Here is a 22,524-nt window from a genome sequence, read left to right as displayed (position 1 = left end):
GTGTTTTAGTTTTAACCCCATATATGCTGGGTTTAATGTGGGGAAACTGATATCAGGGTCAGTATCATCGTGTCTGACATCATGTGTAAGACTCCCACTGGCGTTTATGACTTCATGTATTACATTCCCTCTGGTGTGTCAGACTTTGTGTGTAACAATACACGTGCTGTCTCTGACTTTGTGTGTAGCACTCCTCATGGCATCTCTGAGTCCTTGTGTCACACTCAGCATGACCTCTCTGACTTTGCGTTTCACACTCCCCCTCTCATCTCTGAGTTTGTCTGTAACACTCCCCAGGTCTCATTGTTTTCATGCATAACACATCCCCATTGCATCTCTAACTTTGTGTGTCACATTCCTTCTGTCATCTCTGAATTCATCTGTCAAAAAGCCTCTGGTGTCTTGGACATCATGTGTAACACTCCCCTTCACTATCTGACTTTGTGTGTCACAATACCCCTAATTTCATGAGTAACACTCTACCTGGTGTGTCTGTGTGTAACACTCCCTTTGGCATCTCCAACTTTGTACGTAGCACTCCCTTGTCATCTAGGTCTCCTTGTGTAACACTTCACGATGGTGTCTCTGAGTTTGTTTGTCAACCTCACTATGACATCTCTAATGTTGTGTGTAATACTCCACGTGTCATCTCTGACTTCTTGTGTATCCCTCCCCCTAACATCTCTGACTTCGTGTGTCACACTTCCCATGATATTTATGACTTTGTGGGTAAAACTGCATGTGGTGTCTCTGACTTCCTGTGTAGCACACCAACATGGTGTCTCTGAATTCCTTAGTAATACTCTCTGGGTGTCTGTGAATTTGTGCATGAAACTTGCCCTGGCATCAGTGACTTTTTGTGTAACACTCCCCATGGCGTTTCTGACTTCATGTGTCACACTTCACATGACCTCTCTGACTTCGTGTGTAACACTCTCACTGGCGTCTCTGACTACATTTGTAACACAGCCCATGGTGTCTCTGACTTCTTGTCTAACACTCCAAGTGCCATCTCTGACTTCGTGTGTCACAATCCCCATTGCATCTCTGCCTCCGTGTTTCACAGTCACCCTGTCATCTTTGACTTCATGTGTAACACTATCCTTGGTCTCTCTGACTTCATGTGTAACACACCAGTGGTGTGTTTCACTTCATGCATAATACTCTCCTGTGATGTCTCTCACTTTGTGAGTCACATTCTTCCTCAGGTCACTGACTTTGTGTGTCATACTCCACCTGTGGTCTCTGACATCGTGTGTCACACACCATCTGTCATCTATGACTCCATTTGTTACTCTATCTTTGATTTCTTTGACTTCATTTGTAACACTCTTTCTGAATGGGTGACTTCGTTTGTCACACATGCCCTGGCATCTCTGAGTCCGTGTGTAATATTTTCTGTGGCATCTCTGACTTCGTGTGTCCCACTCCACCTGTTGTCTTTGATTTTGTGTGTCACAGTCCCCGTTGCATCACTGACATCCTGCGTAACACACCCCCTGGTGTTTTTTACTTCATGTGTAAAATTTCCGTATGCTTCCTCAGGCTGAGTGTGTAACAGTGTCACTCTTGACTCTGACTTCGTGTGACACTCTCTCAGTGGTATGTGTGACTTTGTGCATCACACTTCCCCTGGGTTCTCTAAATCGTTTGTAACACTCCCACTGTCATCTTTGAGTTTGTGTGTAATGCTCCATGTGGCCTCTCTGGCTTTGTGTGTAACCCTTGCACTTGCCTCTGTGACTTCATGTGTAACAATCCATGTGGCTTCTATGACTTGGTGTGTCACACTCCCCACATTGTCTTTTCTCATGTGTTACTTTCCCCATGGTTTCTTGGACTTCGTGTATCACACTTTCCCTGATGTCTTTGACTTCATTTGTAACACTCCCCCTGGCATCTCAGAATTCATGTCTAACAGTCTGGTTAGCCTCTCTGACTTTGTGGTTCACACTCCAGATGGTGTCACTGACTTTGTGTGTCACAGTGTTCATTGTGCCTCTGACTTCTTGTGTCACACTTCCCCTGTTCTCTCAGAAATCATGTGTAACACTCTACATTATATCTCTGCATTTGTATGTCACGATCTGCCTGTTGTCTCAGAGTGCACGTGTCACACTCACCATGGCATCTCTGATTTTCTTTATAAAACTCCCCGTATTGTCTGTGACTTCATGTGTCACACTGCACCTTGGGTCTCTGACTTGATGTGTAGCACACCATGTGACATCTCCTACTTTGTGTGTAACATACTCCCTGGTGTCTCTGACATCCTGTGTAACACTACCCGTTGTGTTACTGACATTGTGTGTCACACTCCCCTTGGCATCTCAGACTTATCGTGTCAATTTCCTGATTGTGTCTCTGGCTTCCTGTGTAACACTACTCCTGTCATCTCTGACTTCATTTGTAACAATCTACATCACTTCTTAGACTTCATGTTTCACTTTCCACTGGCCTCTTTGACTTCCTGTGTCACAATCCCTTTGATGTCTGAGACTTTGTTTGTCACACTACCCCTTCCTCTCTGACTTGGTGTGTAACAGTTCCCTGTTGTCTTTGACTTCCTGTGTAACACTCTCCCTTGAGCACTCTGAGTTTGTAACACTCACCCTGCAATCTCCATATTCATATGTTACACTCTCCATGGCATCTCTGATTTCACGAGTCACACTCCACCTGTCGTCTCCAAATTTGTGTGTCATACACCCCCTAGCATTTCTGACTTCATGGATAAGACTCCACATTTTGTCTCTGACTTCGTGTGTCACATGCCTACTGTCACCTCTGACTTCATGTGTCAGAGTCCTCGTGTCTCTTACTTCGTAACACTCTCCCTGGTATCTCCCATTTCATTTGTGACACTACCTGGCACGTCTATGAAGTCATGTGAAACACTCCGCTTGGTGTTTCTTACTTTGTGTGTAACACACTCCCTGGTGTCTCTGACTTCCTGTGTAACAGTACCCCTGGTGTTTCTTACTTTGTGTCACACTCTGCCTGGCTTCCCTGGCTTCTTGTATCACAGTACCCCTGTCTTCCCTGACTTGCTGCATAAAACTCCCCCTCGTATCATTGTTTTTGTGCATAACACACCCCCATGGCAGCTCTAACTTCGTGTGTCACACTCTGTCTTCTCTGAAATTGTGCATCACTAACCACCTACTGTCATTGAATTCATGTGTAAAACTCTCCCTCACGTCTTTGAATTCATGCATCACAATCTCCCTTTCTCTTCTGACTTTGTGTGTCACATTCAATTTGGTGCCTCTGACTCTGTGCCTAAGACTCCCCATGGCATCTCTGGCTTTGTGAGTAACAGATCCCGTCATCTCTGACTCTGTGTGTAACACTTCCCCATTGTGTCTCTGACATTATGCATCACACTCCCTGTGGATTCTCTCACATTGTGTGTAACACTCCACCTGTCGTCTTCGACTTCCTGTATTGCTCTCCCACTGGCATCTCTTACTTCATGTGTCACACTCCCCAAGTCATCTATGATTTCGTGTGTCACACTCCCCATGTCATCTATGACATCATGGGTAACACTATATGTTGTGTCTCTGACTTTGTGTGTTACACACACCTGTGGCATCTCTGAATTCTTGTGTAACACTCACAGGGCTGTCAGTGAGTTCCCAACAATTCCTTTGGCATCAGTGACTTAATGTGTAATACTTCCAATGGCATCTCATTCTTCATGTTTTAGTCCCTGTGGTGACTGTGACTTCGTGTATAACACTCCCCCTGGCATCTCTGAATTCATGGATAATGACCCTCATGACATTTCTGCCTTTGTGTGTAACACATGCCATGATTTCTCTGAATTCAATAGTAACATACCCTGTGTGTCTCTGACTTCATGTGTAACACTCACCCTGGTGTCTCTTACTCATTTGTAACACTTCCCCTGTAGTCTCTGGGTTCGTTTGTAACACTGCACCTCTTAGCATTGACATCATTCCTAACACTCTCCCTGGCATTTCTCACTTCATGTCACAACCCCTCTGGCATCTCTGACTTCATGTGTCTCAATAGTTCTGGTATCTCTGACTTTGTGGGTCACACATGGCCTCTGATCTCTAACTTTGTGTGTCTCACTTCCCATGGCGTCTTTGATTTCCTGTGTAACACCCCCCTGGTGTCTCTGACTTCCTGTGTAACACTCACACTGGTGTCCTTGACTTTGTGTGTCACAGTCCTCATGGATTCTCTAACGTTGTGTGTAACACTCCACATGCCCTCCCTGTCTTCTTGTGTAACACTCCCTCTGGCATCTCTGGATTTGTGTTTAATAATCCTCATGGTGCTTCTTACTTCATGTGACACTCTCCAAATATCATCTTTGCCTTCGTGTGCCACACCAGAGAGAGTGTTTCACCCAAATCAGAGGCACCACATAGAGTATTACACACAAATTCTGGCCTGGCACAGTGGATGTTACAAACGAAGGAAGAAATGCCACATGGAATGTTACACATGATGTCAGAGACAGGAGGGGTATTGTTTAACACAGAGTCTAAAACACCATGTGATTTGTTACACACAAATTCTGCAATGCCAGGGGATGTGTGATACAAAATGTCAGAGACACTAGGGTGATTTTGACACACTAAATTAGAGACCCAAGGTGCAGTGTGACACACAAAGTCAGAAACAGCAGGGTGAGTGTGATTCATGGTGTCTGAGAAACAAGGGGGAATGTGACACATGAAGTCACTGACATCACCTAGTGTGTTACACACAAAGTCAGAGATGAGAGGGGTACTGTGATAAACAAAGTCAGGGATGCTAGTCTGAGCGTGTCAAATGAGGTTAGAGATGATATGGAGTGTTACTCACAAAATATGAGAAGCCAGGAGCCATGTGACACTAGTCAGAAAGACCAGGGTTAGTATTACAAAGCCAGTCAGAGACACCAGTGAATATGTTACACATGAAGTCAGAGATGATACCTGGAGTGTGATGCACAAAATCAGAGACACCAGAAGAATTCAGTGGTACCACAGTGACTGGTATCCTCAAAGTCTGAAACACTTCAGTGATTGTTACACAATCGGACAAAGATCTCAAGAAGAGTGTGACACACGAAGTCAGAGAGGCCACTCAAATTCAGAAACACCAGTGGGAGAATTACAAATGAAGCTAGAGAAGTCAGGGGGAGTGTGACACCTGAAGTGAGAGGTGAGAGACTGAGTGTTACACACAAAATCAGAGATGAAGGGTGATTGTTTCAAACAAAGTCAAAGAAACTGGGGTAGAGTGAAACATGAAGTCAGAGACAAGGGAGAGTGTTACATATGAAATCAGAGATGCCATGGTGAATGTTACACACGAAGTCAGAGGCACCACGAGATGTGTTACACATGAAGTCAGAGACTCCACAGGGAGTTTTACACATCAAGTCAGAGACACCATGTGTAGCGTTACTCACGAAGTCAGAGAAGCCAGGGCGTGAGTGTTATGCATGAATTTAAAGACGCTTTTGGGGAATGCTACTCAGTAAGAGATGCCATGTTGGAGTGTTATGCACAAGATCAGAGAAAGCAGGGGGAATGTTACACAAGAAATCAGACATGCCAGGAGGAGACTTAAGCACTAAATCAGAGATGACAGAGTAGGGTGTTACTTAAGAAGTCAGAGACGCAAGGGGGAGTGTTACACACACAGTCAGAGATGCCAGAGAGAGTGTTAGATGGATGAAGTCAGAGACAACAGGTGAATATTATGCACAAAATCAAAGAAGCCATGGGACCTGTTACGGTGAAGACAGAGATGTCAGTTGTGTTAAGCATGAAGTCAGAGAGCACATGGGGAGTGTTCCAATTGAAGTCGCAGATGAAATGGGAAGTGTTACCCACAAAATCAAGGACAACAGGAGGAGTGTGACAAAATAAGTCAGATGTCAATGGGAGCATTACACACAGTCAGAGAAACCACTGGGGAATGTTAAACATGAAATCAGAGACACCAAGGGGAGTGTTACACACAAAGTCAGAAAAGTCAAAGAGACTGTTACAAATGAACTTGGAGATATCAGGGGTCTATGACCCACAAAGTCAAAGATGCCATGGGAAGTATGACACATTATGTCAGATAGGCCACGTGGAGTGTTACACAAGATGTCAGAGAAGCCAGAAGGATTGTAACACACAAAGTCAGAGACACCATGGGGGAGTGTTACAGGCAAAGTCAAGAACAGCAGCGAGAGTGTTATACAAAAAGACAGAGACAAGAGGGGAGGTGTGAAACATGAAGCCAGAAATGCCATGTGCATCTGTTAAACATGAAGTAAATGACATCAGGGTGAATGTTACAATGAAGTCAGAGGCAAAAGGAGGAGTGTGACAAACGAAGTGAGACATTATATGTACAGTGTTGCACATGACGTCAGAGATGACAGGGGAATTGTGACACAAGATTTCAGAGAACCCAGTGTCACTGGGAAACACAAAGTTAGAGAAGCCAGGGGGAGTGTGATACACAAAGTCAGAGATGCAAGGCTGAATGTGACACATGAAGTCAGAGACACCAGGGGTATTGTTACACATGAAGTCAGAGACAACATCTGGAGTGTTACACAAGAATTCTGAGAAGCCACTGGGTAGTGTTACACACGAAGGAAGAAATGCCACATGAAGTGTTACACACGCAGTCAGGGATGCCATGGGGATTGTGACAAAAGAAGTCAGAGTCACCAGGGAAAGCATTACACAGGAAGAGATGCAACCATGAGAGTTACACACAAAGTCAGAGACACCAGGGGGTGTTTGACACATGAAATCAGAGCTGCCAGGGTGAGTGTTACACAAGAAGTCTGAGAGGCCCTGGGAGAGTGTTAGACTCAGAGTCAGAAACTTCACATGGAGAGTTACACACATAGTCAGAGACTCCAGGGGGACTGAGACACACGAAGTCAGAGAGGCCACATGGAGTGATACATACAATGTCGCGCACACCAGGAGGAGTGTTACACCTGAAATCAGAAATGACACTGGGAGTGTTACACACAAAGTCTGAGACGTCAAGGGGAGTGTGACAAAGTCAAAAACCCAAGGTGTAGTGTTACACAGGAAGTCATAGGCAACAGGGAGTGTGTTACACATGAAGTGAGAGAAGCCATGGGGAGTGTGAAACAGGAAATCAGAAATGCCAGGGGAAGCAGTGCACACAAAGTCAGAGGCAAGATGGGAAGTGTTACATGCAAAGTCAGTGATGCCAGTGGGAGCATGACTCACAAATTTAGACGTAGAGGTATATTGTGACACATGAAATCCCAGATGTCATGGTGAGTGTTACACACTACGTCAAAGATGCCAGGGAGTGTGTGACACACAAAGTCGGAGATGACACGGGGAGCTTTGCAGACAAAGTCAGAGACAACAGTCGGAGTGTGACAGATGCAGTCAGACATGACAGCGCAACTGTTACACTTGAAGTCATAGATGCCATGAGAATTTTACACACAAATTCAGAGATGCCAGTAAGAGTGTTACACACAAATTTAAAGACAGCAGGAGCAAGGTGACACACGATTTCACAGACAGAAGGGGAAGTGTGACACACGAATTCTGAAATGGCAACAGATGTGTTAAACATGAAGTCAGAAACATCACTGGGACTGTGACACAGGAAGTCAGGGACACCAGGTGGACTGTGACACACTATCAAAGCCTCCATGGGGAGTCTTAGACATGATGTCTGAAATGCCAGGGCAAGTGTGAGACACAAAGTCAGAAACACAAGTGGTATTGTTACAAAGGAATTCAGATACACCACTGTGTGTATGATAAAAGAAGTCAGAGATGTAATGGCAAGTGTGACACATGAAATCAAAGAAATCAGGGGAAGAGTGACACACAAAGTCAGAGGTGAGACAGGTAGGGTTACAAACAAAATCAGAGACTCTAGTGGTAGTGTGAAACGGGAAGTTAGAGATGCCATGTGGATTGTGAAATGAAGTCAGAGATGCCACTGTGAGTATTACACATGATGTCAAAGATGCCACGTGGAGTGTTGCACAGGAAGCCAGACACATTGTGGAGAGTTGCACATGAAATCAGGGATGCAAAGGAGAGTGTGACACAGGTAGTCACAAATGACAGGTAGAGTGAGACACAATTATTCAGAAACGACAAGAGGAGTGTTACAAACTAAGTCAGAGATGTCAGGGTGAGTCTTACTCATGATGTCAGTGATGACAGTGGGAAGTGTAATACAAGAAGTCAAAGACACGAGGGGGAGTGTTACACATGAAGTCAGAAACAATAGTGGGATTGTGACACTGGAAATTAGAGACACCAAAGGAAGAGTTACAGATGAAATTATAGATGCCACTGAGTAGTGTTACATGCAGTCCAAACCAGGTATAGTGTTAAACACGAAGTCAGAGACATGTTTAATGTTAGGAATGAAGTCAGATATGCCACTGGATGTATGAAAGACGAAGTGAGAGATGACATGTGAATTGTGACACATGAAGTCAGAGACAACGAGGAGACTGTAACACAAAAATTCAGAGACTCCATGGGAAGTGTTACACTCGAAGTCAAAGACACCATTGGGAAGTATTATGCATGAAGTCAAAGACATGAAGCAGAGAGTTACAAACGAAGTCAGAGAGACAAGGGAGCATGTTACACATGAAGTAAGAAACACCACAGTGAGAGGTACATATGAGGTAAGCTACAACACTAGGAGTGTAACACATGGTCCAAGAGACGCCAGGGAGAGTGTGAGACATGAATTCAGAGAAGCAAGGGTGAGTGTTACAAATTCAGAGATGATATGGGGAATATTAGGCACGAGGTCAGAGATGCCATGGCGAGTTTAACACATGAATTCAGAGACACCATGGGGAGTGTTACACACAAAGTCAAAGATGTCATGGGCAGGTGTTATGCATAAAGTCAAAGACAACTGAGGGAGTGATACACATAAAGTCAGAGATCACAGGTGGAGTTCGATACACAAAATCAGATACATCAGAGTGATACACACGAAGTCAGTGACAACAGGGAGACAGTTATACACGAAGTCAGAGACATTACAGGGAGTATTACACACAGTCAAAGATGCCAGGTAGAGTGTGAAACACGAAATCAAAGACAACAGGGGAATTGTGAGATACGTGATGGGGAGTGTAACACAGAGTCGAAGACTCCAGGTAGAGTGTGACACAAGAAATCAGAGACAGGGGGATTGTGAGACACGATATCAGAGATGCAATGGGGAGTGTTACACATGAAGCCCAAGAAGCCGAGTTGAGTGCGACACATGAACTCAGAGATGCCACAGTGGGTCTTACAAATGAAGTCAGTGACAGTGGGTAGTGTATTACACAGGAAGTCACAGACACCATGAAGAGTGTTACACACGAAGTAAGAGACACCACAAGGAGTGTGACACAAGTCAGTGATGCCAGGGGAAGTGTGACATGAAATCAGAGGCACCATGGAGAGTGTTACATGGTAAGTCAGAGATGCCACAGGGAGTATGACACACAAAGATAGAGACTACAGGCAGATTGTGACACACGAAGTCAGAGACACCACGGTGAGCTTTATACTAAGGGTCAGAGATGTCAGGGTGTGTGTACCATAAGAGGCTTGAGACCACAAGGAGTGTGACACAGGAAGTCAGAGACACCAGGAGGAGCGTTACAAAGGAAGTCAGAGATCCCAAGTGGATTGTTACACATGACATCTGAGATACCAGGCAGAGTGTGACACACAAAATCAGAGACATCATGAGAAATGTTACATATGATTTCTGAGGTCCTGCAGGGAAGTGTTACACATGAGAGACGTGCCATGTGGAATGTAAAACACAGAGTAAAAGACAATAGAGGGAGTGTTACACACAAAGTCAGAGATGCCACATTTAGTGTTACACAGGAAGTATGAGACACCAGGGCCCTGTGACACATGAGGTCAAAGACACCAAGGGGTGTGTTACACATGAAGTTACAGATGCCAGGGTGAGTGTGACCCACAAAGTCACAGATGCCACGTGGAGTGTTACACAGGAAGAGAGAGATACCACAGCAATATTTACACACGAAGTTGTAGATGCCACAGGGAATGTCAGAGATACCAATGGGATTCTAACAGGAAGTACGAGATGCCAGGGGACTGTGACACATGAAGTAAAAGACATCACGTGAAGTGTTGCAGATGAAGTCTGAAGCCAAGGTGGAGTGTTACACACGAAGTAGACCTGCCAGGGATATTGTGATGCATGATATTAGAGACAACCGGGGTTTTTGACACACAGATTCAGAGAAGCAATGGGGGTATGTTACACACAAATTCAGAGATGCCACATGGAGTGTTAACCACAAGTTACATATGACAGGGGGAGTGTGACACATGAAGTCAGAAATGCCAGGGGGAATGTTGCACAAGGCCTAAGAGATGACAGGTGTAGTGTTACACACAACATCAGGGATGCCACAGAGAGTTTCACATATGAAGTCAGAGACACAATGCAGAAGTGTTATGCATGATGTCATAGACATGAGAGTGTTACACTTGAAGTCAGAGACTCCATGGGGAGTGGTACACACAGAGTCAAAGACACCAGGTGGACAGTGACTCATGAAATCAGAGATGACAGGGGGATTGTGAAACATGAAGTCAGAGACGAAAAGAGGAGTGCTAAACACAAAGTCAAAGATACCAGGGGGAGAGTGAAAGACGAATCAGAGATGACAAGCACAGTGTGATGCATGATGAAAGTGATGCCATGGGGTGTGTGAAATATGAAGTCAGAGACAACAGGTGGGGTATGAAACACATTCAGAGATGTCACGGGTTGTGTTACACACGAAGTCAAAGATCCCAGAGAGATAGTGACACATGAATCAAAGACAACAGGGGACATGTGACACATGAAGTCAGAGAAGCCACATCAAGGGTTACACACAAACTCAGAGACACAGGTGGGAGGGTTAGAAAGGAAGATAGAGACGCAATTGGGAGTGTTACCCACTAAGTGAAAGACACCAGTTGGAGTGTTACAAAGTCAGAAAGACCAAAGCGAGTGTTACACCCAAAGTAAGAGATGCCAGGGTGACTGGGAAACACAAAGGCACAGACACCATGGGGAGTGTGACAGAAGAAGTCACAGATGGCATGTGGAGTGTTAGACAAGAAGTCACAGACAAAATGTGTTTTATTATACATGGAGTCAAAAATGCCATGGGTAGAGTTAAACACGAAGTCAGAGAGGGTATGACGATGGTTACACATGAAGTCAGAGACACAGGGTGGGCTGTGAAACATGATGTAAGAGATGCCTTGGGGAGTGTGACACACAACGATGCCAGAAAGAGTGTGACACCCAATGTCAGGGCCACAGGGGAATTTTTACACAAAAAGTCAAATACAACAGGGGAAGTGTGAAAGACGTAGTCACAGATGACATGGGCAGTATTCCACATGAAGTCAGCAATGACAGTGGTACTGTGACACATGAACTCAATGACGCTAGGGGGAGTGTTACACATGAAATCAGTGACAGTTGGGGGAGATTTGCACCTGAAGTCAGAGACACCACTGGGGATTTTTACACACAAAGTCAGAGACGCCAGGATGAGTGTTACACAAGATGTCAGAGACGCCAAGGATAGTGTGACACACAAAGTCAGAGATGACGGTTCATCTGTGACACTGAAATTCCGAGATTCCCCAGGGAGTGTTACACATGAAGTCAGAGATGACAGAGGGATTGTTACACATGAAGTCAGAGATGGCAGGAGAAGTTCTGCACAAAGTCAGAGATGCCATGGGGAGTGTTACGTATGAAGTCAAAGATGACAGGGGGACTGTTACAAATGATGTCAAAGATGACACTGGATAGTATTTGGCACAAAGTCAAACACACCAGGGAGAGTCTTTCAAATGATGTCAAAGACACCAGGGGTAGTGTTACCCAGAAAGGCCAGTGAGACAGTTATGCACAAAGTCAGAGACATCAGGGTGAGGGTTTCACATGAACTCAGAGATGCCAGTGAGAGTGTTACAAATGAATTTAAAGATGCCGTGGGGAGTTTGATTCAAGAAGTCAGAGACACAAGGGGGAGAGTGTCACACGAAGTCAGAGACAACAGGTGGACTGTTACACACTAAACCTGAGAACCACTGGGGAGTGTGACATATGAAGTCAGAGATGTTACAAATGAAGTTAAAGAAACCACAGGTAGAGTGACAAATGAAGTCAGAGACAGCAAGTGAATTGTTATGATGTCAGTGTCACCAATGTGTGTGTTACACATGTAGTCAGAGATGCCATGGGGAATGTTAAACATGACGTCAGAGAGGAGATGAGAAATGTTACATACTAAATCAGAGCTGCCAGGTGGACTGTGAAGCATGAAGTAAGAGATGCCAGAATGAGTGTTACTCACGAAGTAAATTAGGCCAGGGGAAGCATCATGCATGAATTCACAGACACAAGGGAGCGTATTACTCATGAAATCAGACACACCATGGGGGTATGTTAAATACGAAGTCAGAGACACCACGTGCAGTGTTACTCAGAGTCATAAATGACATGGGTAGGTGACATACAAAGTGAGTAACGTGACTGAGAGTTTTACACAGGAAATCAGAGACACCACAGGGGAGTGTTACACATGACTGAGGACCTGCCACCTGGAGGGTTACACCCAAAGACTGAGAACCAGTGAAGTGTGACATACAAAGTCAGAAATGCCAGGGGTAGGAAGACACAGGAAGAAAGAACACCAGGGCATGTGTGACAGATGAAGTCATAAATCCCACAGAGAGTGTGACAAAGGACTTTAGAGATGCAAGGGGCATGTGAAGCACAAAGTGAGAGATACCATGTGAAGTGTTACACAAGATCTCGAAGACACCAGGGAGAGAGTGACACACGAATTTAGAGATGACATGGAATGTGTGACAAACAAAGACAGGAACACCACAGGGAGTGTTATACAGGAAATCAGAGACACCATGGAGGAGTGTTACACATGACTGAAGACAAGCCACATGGACTGCTACGCATGAAGTCTGAGAACCAGAGGGAGTGTGACATATGAAGTCAGAAATGCCAGGGGTAGTGTTACACAGGAAGACAGAAACACAAGGGCATGTGTGACAGAGGAATTCATAGATGCCACAGGGAGTGTCACACATGAATTAAGAGACATGAGTGGTGTGCAAAGCATGAAGTCAGAGACAGCATGGGGGATATGATACACAAATTCAGGGACACCAGGTGTAATGTGACACACGAAGTCAGATGCAGAATGTGGATTGTTATACATGAAGTCAAAGATGCCAGGCAGATTGTGACACACAATGTCACACATGCTGGGGGAGTGCGACATGAAGTCAGAGATGCAAGAGGCATTGTGACCAATGAAGTTAGAGACACCAGGTGGAGTGTTACAGATGAAGTCAGATATGACAGGGGAAGTGTTACACACGATCTCAGACACAACAGGGGGATTGTTATACATGAAGTTAGAAACACCAGGGGTAGTATGACACAGAAACTCTGTGACACCATGGTGTGTGTGACAGATGTCAGAGAAGCCACAGACAGTGAGACATGTGAAGTCAAAGACACCATGCGAAGTGTGACAGATGAAGTGGGAGGTGCACAGTGAGGGTTACACTCAAAGTCAGAGATGCCAGGGAAAGTGTGAGACACGAATTCAGAGATGTCATGGTCACTGTTATACTCGAAGTCAGAGACACCAGGGGAAGTCTGACACAGGATCAGAATGCCAGGAGCACCTTGGCCAAGTCACATATTCCTGCCAGTCACCAGGTACCACCAGACCTCCCCCTGCCAGCATCCAGCCCTCACAGGAACAGTAAATACAGTGATGTCCCGCTGATCTGAAACATGCCATCCAGCAACTCATCCCTGACACTCGGACTGTGAGTGGCTGAAGATGGGGACAAAGCCTGTCCCTAGAGACCCTCTGAGCACCAGCTCTGGCAGGCCCAACCGTCCCTTGCACACAGTTCTGACGAGCTCTGTGGCTCGGCTTCCCAGCCCCCAGCAGGTTGAAAACAGAAAAATAAGAAGGGGGAAAGAGACTTCTAGAGCCAGGCATACTGACATTAGGAGAAGTGACAGGTGAGCAGCAAGGATGAAGACAGGAAAACAATATGCTCAAACATAGGAAGTCCAAACCCCAGCAACACATGCACTTGGCAGAAGGGCGAGCTACCTGTTACAGACCTCCACAGGCTGCGCCACTGTACAGCACGAGGTTCAATAATGCCGGTTCACAGAGGCGGACCTGGGTGCTGTTGCTGCAGGAGGGCGAACTTCTGTCACTCCAACACGACTACGTGCATCTCTTATCTGAGAAACCTGTGTGACAAACCAGTGTTTTGAAAGTGGGTTGGGCTCAATGTAATCATAAGTAGCAGATGGAGAAAAGCCCAATTGCCCATGTCGGTCCAGGACGGGTCCCTGTGGAGCCCTGGGACAGTGCATGACAATGGAAAAGACTGCCAGGAGATTAGATCACTGATGGAGACCCACCATGCCTCCACTCCTGGTCATGCTACACGTGCAACCCAAGCTTGCTGGAGAATATTGACAATGTATTTTTGCCTCATGACGTTTCAGAATCATGGGGTCCCATGGCTGGAATGAAACTTGCAGGTGACCCAGTCCCCCCAACACAGGGCTGACAGTATTCTCATCACATCTGCCCACTCCAGATTGCTAATGAAGAACACACTTTCCAAATCCAATAGCTGAGTCTTCCTTCCCAAGAGTTGGAGTCTATATAAACCAGATGATTGCTAAAGGGAAAATGAACATGCAGAATGCATCACACTCCCCCGAGGCAACCTTCCAGACTGGGAAACATTAAATCTTTGTAAAAGTGGGCAGTGTGACACGGTAGTCATGGATGAGGGCCACAGGCTGGCAGTCTAGATCCAGACCCCAGCACCACATTTGCTGGCTGTGTGACCTTGAGCCAGTTGCTTAACCTCTCTGTCTCAGTTTTCTCATCCATAAGTGAAGGCAACCCCATCTGCCCCATAGGGCTGTTGTGTGGATTAAATTAAGAAATCCATGTAGAGCCCCTAGCACAGGGCTGGCACAGAGAGAACACTCAGGAATGCCACTGTGCTCCACAGTGTCCCTGAGAGCACATCCAGGTCAGTCTGAAGGCACGGCCTTGCTCACACCAAGCCGCTGTGAGAAACCTGTGTGGCTCCCACTGCTTGCACAGCAAAGGCCACTGTCAGCTGGGAGCACAGCATGGAGCCCACCCACGGGGGCCCAAAGTCCAGTGCGGCCTCTTATGTGCTGAGCGACGTGGGAAGGGGTCCCAGCCTCACTTTCCTCGTGTGTGGAAGGAGGGGAAGTCTCCCCACCAGTCCTGCTCCAGTGGGGTGACCACAAGGACCGTAGGGACGAGCCTGCCTTCCAGCCTCCCTGCCTCCCACATGCACTCACACGTTCATGTGCTGCACTCTCCCACTTCCTGGCCTCCGTGCATGCTGCTGCCCCCACATCCACCCTGAGGCTGGGAGGGTGGCCCAACGGCGGAGGCAGGGAGTGGTCAGGATGGGTGACAGAGGCTGGCTCTGTAGCTCCACCACTCACCAGGCCTCATCTCCGTGTCTTATGCACGCTCCCTCATCTAACAGCTGAACAGTCCCATAAGGCTGAAATTGTTACTGTTACTGTCATCATTGTCATTGGGTGGCTGAGCACAGGCTCTGGGAACTGCTGCAGGATTCCAATCCCAGCTCTGCTACTTACTGGTTATTTTGTAACTTCAGTTTCCTCCTCTATAAAATGGGGCTAATAACACCACCTCCTGAGACTATTTGAAAGGACTGAAGTGTTAGTGCCCATGAAGCACTTGGAAAGGCGCCTGGCCCATGGGAGTGCTCCCCACTGTTAGCTGTGCCTGGCAGTACCACCTGTATTCAGAGGAGGCCACTGAGGCTGAGAGAGGTGAGGTAACTTGCTCAGGGTTGCACAGGCAGAAGATGATGCAGGCTGGGGACAGTGGGGCCATGAATAGAAACCCAGGCAGCCTGTGCCCTTAACCACCAAAGTCCACTGAGCAGGGCCCTTCCTGGGGCGTGGACCTAGGCAGTGTCTGAAATGACATTAGGCATGATGAGAGGGACCTACTGGACCTTTCATGCTAAGGGGTAAAGTCCTTTAGCAAGGGCTGAAGGACCAGGTCTGAAGGCCCACCGAGGCACAGCCAGCCCAGGACTGGGAGCCAGAAAGCCCCCCACCTCCTTACTGTTTCTTCAGGCAGGTCCCCTGCCTTCTCTGAACATTCTTCTCTGTGAACCTGAGTCCCAATCCCAAGCCACCCACCTGGGGGAGATCAAACAGCACCAGAGACGGGAGAAACGCACCTCATGGGGCTCTCTGCCTAGGTGTGGCTGACAGCCCTTTTACTTTAAGACATGGTCAACAGCTAAGTATGTCAGCCAGAAAAGCCTTGGATAGGCTTCTGAGCTCCTGCAAAGGGCCTGGGGACCATCAGAATTCCTAAACCAGGCCTGTCCACTTCTGGTCCAGAGGGCAGCAGGATGGTAGGTGTCACAGAGAGCCAGGCCTAGAACCAAGAAGGCCCAGCAAGGTGAGCCCCCACTCCACCAGTTGTTTCCCCACCCCAGCAGCCAGGCCGGGTGGTCACTGCTGAGGGGCCCACATGAGAGACAGGCTAGGCGGGTGGGCTGCTCGCCAAGGAAAATCAAGCCCCTGCAGAGGCACCCTCTGGGAGAACAGAGACTGGATGTGCTGCAGAGAATGCCCATTCAGTTGAGCTGCGGCCGGCCCTGCAGGCTGCTGAAGAGCCAGCCCTCCCAGCAGAGAGGCTGCAGCAGTCCCACACTGCAGAGAGACCAGTGGAGCTGGGGCTCCTGCTTGCAAGCCATTGCCAGTTCTGGGATCACCCCTGTCCTGCCTCCCTCATGGGCCATTGGGGGCCCCAAATGGGACCACAGAAGTGATAGTGCTTCATGCCCTACTGAGCCAGGGGCATCATGTCGGAACAGGTGCACAAGTCAGGCCTGGATTCACTTTGCTGGTTATTCACCATCTTATTGCCCACAGACAGGTGAACTGAGGCTCAGAGAGGTGACATGTCCTTCCCAAGCTCCCACATTAGCAAAGAAGAGGCGGTACATATGGGTCCTGTCACACCAGTCGATGAGCCTCGAGGGGCAGTATGCTTGGGACAGGGTCGCAGCTTCCTCAGGCACAGGCCGAGGTCAGGAGCTGGGTGGCTGGCTGGAGCATAAGATGGGAGGGCCAGGGTCCCAGAGGTGGGACCTGCGAGACAGGCTTAGCAGAGAACACCATGTTCTGTGAGCAGCCAGTGTAAGTGTGGCTTGAAAGTCACTTTGGAATTGGGGAGCACCAGAGCCTGAAGGGCAGTGAAAGTCAGCCAGTGCGCAGGTCTCCAGGGGGGCTCCACCTGGTCCCTCTGGGCCTCCTGGGCGACTTTTGGGGTCTCTGGGACTCCTGCTCCCTCAGCCACTGAACGTCCTTCTGACTGGCTTACCTAAAGGGGTTTGCAGAGAGGTTTTATCTGAGCAAAAGTTTTCTTGACAAAAAAAATAAAAACTGAACAATTGTTGCCTATATAAGTGAAGCGAGTGAAGAAGGCCCTGCAAGGGAGAGGGCTGCCTGGAAGGCCATGCACAGCCAGGCCTGAGCCCTAGGACCCCACGGCCCCCAGCCACATTTTCTTTCCTGGTTTTCTCTATTCCTTTCCTGCCTCTTCCCTCTCTCTTCACAGAACGCCCCTCAAGCTCAAGAAATTGGTTCTTGTTTTTTTCTTCCTGTAGTCCAGGACATGAACGGTCCTGAGGAAGGAACAGAATGCTCTCCTCCATGAGCAGCTGGAAGTGTGTGAGCATCCTCACCCCCAGGCTGCCCGAAGTCAACAGGGCTCTGAGTGGAGCTGGAGGAGGCCCTCCTCGGGAGGGGGCTGGGGCTGAGGGGCGGGCACTGATGGAACAGACTGGCTTCCCGCCAGACACCTGGTATTTCTGTTTCAAAACCTGCCATGTACACATTGTGGAAGGGGGTGTTGTCATCTCCTTGTATTTATTAACCCTGCTGGTCCCAGTCAGGTAGGGACCACACACAGGAATCACACTTCACAGAATTTGCCACTGGTTTCCTCCCTCTGTGCTTGCAACAAATGACTGGCCCTCACTGAGCCTTGCTTTCCAAATCTGCAAAATGGGGATATGCTCCTTGTCCTGTCCCCCACAGTTCCTGGGCTTTGACAATGGACAAAGAAGAGAGGGAGGGAATGCAGAAGAGAAGGAGGAAGAAGGCAGAGCCTTCTGGTGAAAAAATGGAAATAGTCACTGTGCAGCCCTAAGTGGCATCAGCTTGAGTTTTAAAGTCCAATGGGCCAGTATTTGCCACCTCAGCCAACTGTGCATGATTTATGTGGCCTCAGCAGGTTGTGTAATTTCTGCCCCTCAGTGTCCTTGTTTACAAAATGGGGACAATCACATCCTCTTCACAGGGTTCTTTGAGGTCTGAACCAGGTCACCTGGGAGAAGAAGCTGCACAGAGGACTCATGGCCACCAAGTGGTGAAGGCCTCTCCTTTCCCTTCTGGCAAGGCACCAGGTCCCCAGCATTCCCCTCCCATCACAGCTCCTCCTGCTCCAGCTATCCCCCACAAAATGAACTTCACCAGGCAGGAGGACTCAGAGAATTAAAACACGCAATCAAACAGCTTCTTGACGGGAAATGCTTTGGAAATCTTCGGCTCCAGTTACTTCTCAATCTAATTTTGTTCTCGGGTGCAGGTTATGCATGAGATGGGATATCGTGCTTTGCCTGGTGCTCCACACACCAGCAGGAGGCACCTGGCATCACCTGCTGCTCATGCCTCCCCCTGCCCGTGAATGGCATAATGAGGGCAGCCAGAAGACTCCAGAGTTCCCCTGGGCAAGAAGGCCCAACCTGGACACCCTGGCACCCACAGGCCCCTCTTCATCCACAGTGTGGACTCCCGTGGCCATCCCACCAACCATCTCCCCACTGGCCTGGCCTCCTCCAGCAGCCCCCCGCTGAGGGACCCTGCAGTCCTCAGCTACCACCTGGACCAGCTTCCCACCACTGCTTGATCAAGTGCAAACCCCTTGCTGCCCTCCATTCCTGCTGGAGCAGTGTAGGCTCCAGCCCCCACCCCAGCTTGGTCCTAAACGTCTTGCTTTTCCCCAACTCACCTCCAAGCTAAGGAAATGTTGCTGCCCTGCAAGACGAGCAGCACCAAGCTAACTCGCCAATGGCATCTCCTGTGGAATATCCTCCCCAATGGCTTGGCCCACCCTGCCCACCACAGTCATGCTCCATCCTCAGTGCTCTCAGAGCCCCTGTGCCCAGTTCCACATCCCAGGCTTGTTGAATGGCTGGGATGGCTGTCCATAGAGGACACTAGGCCGAGCCCTTCCAGGGAAGGCCTGGGTCCCAGGCCTGTTTCCCGTGGTGCCACACAGTTCTTAGCACAGAACTGAGGCCAAACACGGGCTGACCGGGCCTCTCTTTCTTTCCTCAGAAAACCTCTTTTCTTCCCCAGCTGCTCCTCTTGCCCAGCTCCTTGTCAGCATGGGTATTCTGTGCCTGTCAGCATAGGAGGCTTTCTCTTTGATCCCAACAGGCCATCTTTTGCATCCTGCCTATTGGAGAAAAGCCACCAGTCACAGCTCAGAAGCTCCTCAAGTTCTGGTAAAGGGAAATGCCTCCTGAGAACCCTGGGCCCCCAGGGTGGGACTGTGCCACTGGGTCCTGGCTTTTCATCCTCCCTTCTCTTTTCCCCAGGCCAGTCACTCACCCAAGTCCCTCAGATCCTGAGAAAACAGCCCAAGCCCACGGGCTCCAAGCCTGGCTGCCTTCCCTCATGAGGGCTTTCCTGGAATCCAGAACAATCATTCCCCTCTCCTTTGGTGGCTTCTGGCCTATTTACAGATGTCCTCAGGTTTGAACATAATGCTGCCTCAAATCCTGTGGGGAGGCGTTGGCCACAGTCAATAAAGGACCCCAAGAACAAAGCCCTCCTAACTACAAAAGCAAATGGGCGCTTCTCAGCCCTCACCATCTTGGATCTCTCTGCTCGCTCCCTAACTCTTCAAACATTTTTGACCACCTGACACCATTGAACACCCTTCTTTGGTGCTGTGAATTTTCCACCTTAAGAGTTTAGGCTTGGGGGCCCGTCTGGTGGTGTAGTGGTTAAGTTCACACATGTTGCTTCAGTGTCCTGGAGCTCACAGCTTTGGATCCCAGGCACAGACCTAACAGCACTCATCAAGCCATGCTGTGGAAGCATCCCACACAAAGTAGAGGAAGATAGGCACAGATGTTAGCTCAGCAGCAATCTTCCTCAAGAAAAAAGAGGAAGATTGGCAATATATGTTAGCTGAGGGCCAGTCTTCCTCACAGAAAAAAAAGGCTCCTCTGGGCAGAGGTCAGAAGCTGGATCTCCCAGCCTCCCTTGCAGGCACAGGCACCTTATTAGCACCACCAAGCAGACACAGGTGTGAATTGTTAACTCAAAAATCAGTGACACAAGCCTCAAATCAGAAGCAGGCATCTGTGGAGTCCATCTGCTGAGGTAGACTGTCAAGTGGTGACATCTGGTGTTCAGTGACAGCAGCATGAGTTGAGCCAGTGTGCATGGGCCAAGCTGTGGTATCTGAATGGGAACAAGGCCTCTGATGCGGTTCAGGTATGGCTCACATGTGGTTGAGCTGTGGCTCAAGTCTGGTTCATATGTGGTTCAGGCATGGTTCACATGTGGTTCAGGTGTGGCTATCACGTGGCCCAAACGTGGCTCAGGCATGGTTCAGGTGTGGCTCACATGTGGTTTAGGTGTGGTTGAAGCGTGGTTCAAGTGTGGCACATAAGTGGTTCAGGCATGGCTCAGTCATGGCTCAAGTGTGGCTCAGGTGTGGCTCATGCATGGCTGTGGTGTTGCTCAGGTGTGGCTCACATGTGTTTGTGGCATGGTTGGCACGTGGTTCAGGCATGGCAGGCAAGTTGTGCCAGCGTGGCTGACACGTGCTTCAGGTGAGGCTGACATGTGTTTCAAGTGTGGCTGGCACGTGACTTTGGCACTGCTGAGACGTGACTCAGGAGTGGCACACACGTTATTCAGGAGTGGCTGGCACATGACTCAGGTGAGGCAGCCATGTGACACAGGTGTGCCTGACACGTCACACAGGTGTGGTTCACACATGGTTCATGCATGGCCTTCGTGTGGTTCAGGCGTGGCTGTCATGTGACTCAGGCATGTGTGAAACATGACTCCAGTGTGGCTGACACATGTCTCAGGCATGGCTGACACGTGACTCAGGCATTCATCACACAGTATCCATGCGTGGCAGACATTTGCTTCACATATGGGTGACATGTCGTTCATGTGTGGCTCCCACGTGACTCACACGTTGCTGACACGTGGCTCCCACACACTCAGGCATGTCTGGCATGTGGCTCACGCATGGCTCAGCCGTGTTTCACGTGTGGCTCCCATGTGCCTCATGTGTGGTTCAAGCATTGAACATGCGTGGTTCACATGTGGTTCGAGTGTCACATGTGGTTCAGGCATGGTTCAGGGAGGCTCACACATGGTTCAGGTGTAACTCAGGTGTGGCTCACACATGACCCATGTGGAGGTCTCATATTGTTCAGGAGGGTTTCACCCGTGATTCAGGCGTGGCTCACAGGTTGTTCAACCATGGCTCACACGTAGTTCAGGCGTTCCTCAGACCGGGGTCAGGTGTGGCTGACACATGATTCAGGAGTTTGTCACACATGGCTAACACATGTCTCAGGTGAGGCTCACACATGGCTGGGGCGTTACTCCAGCCTTGCTCACATGTGGCTCTGGCATTGTTGGCACATGGCTCAGGCGTGGCTGACACGAGACTCAGGCATTTCTGACACGTGTCTCGGGCATGGCACGCATTTTGTTCAGGTGTGGCTGATGTGTGGTTCAGGCATGGGTGACTGGTGGTTCAGGCATGGCTGACATGTGACTCAGGCATGTGTGAAACATGCTGGGTGTTGTTGACATGTGGCTCAGGTGTGGCTACACCATGACTCATGCATCGTGCAAATGTGATTCAGGCTGCTTTTCTGGCATGTTCTTCAGCCCTGGCTCACATGTGACTCAGGCATGGCTGACGTCTGGTGCAGGAGTGGCTGGAATGTGACTCATGTGTGGCTCAATGGTCATTCAGGCGTGTCTGGCATGTGATTCAGTTGTGGCTGACACATGACCCAGGTGTGGTTGACACGTGACTCAGCTGTGGCTGACACGTGACTCAGGCGTGTCTTGCACGTGGTATAGGTGTGGCTGACTTGTCGCTCAGGCATGGTTCACACGTGACTTAGCTGTGCCTGACTTGTGATTCAGGCTTGGCTCACACATTGTTCAGGTGTGCCTGATGTGTGGTTCAGGCATGGTTGGCATGGGGCTCAGGTGTGGCTGGTGCGAGGTTCTTGTGTGGCTGGC

The sequence above is a fragment of the Equus caballus genome, chromosome 4, assembly GCF_041296265.1.
Source record: "Equus caballus isolate H_3958 breed thoroughbred chromosome 4, TB-T2T, whole genome shotgun sequence".
NCBI lineage: Eukaryota > Metazoa > Chordata > Mammalia > Perissodactyla > Equidae > Equus > Equus caballus.
Note: the sequence above shows the minus strand (reverse complement) of the source record.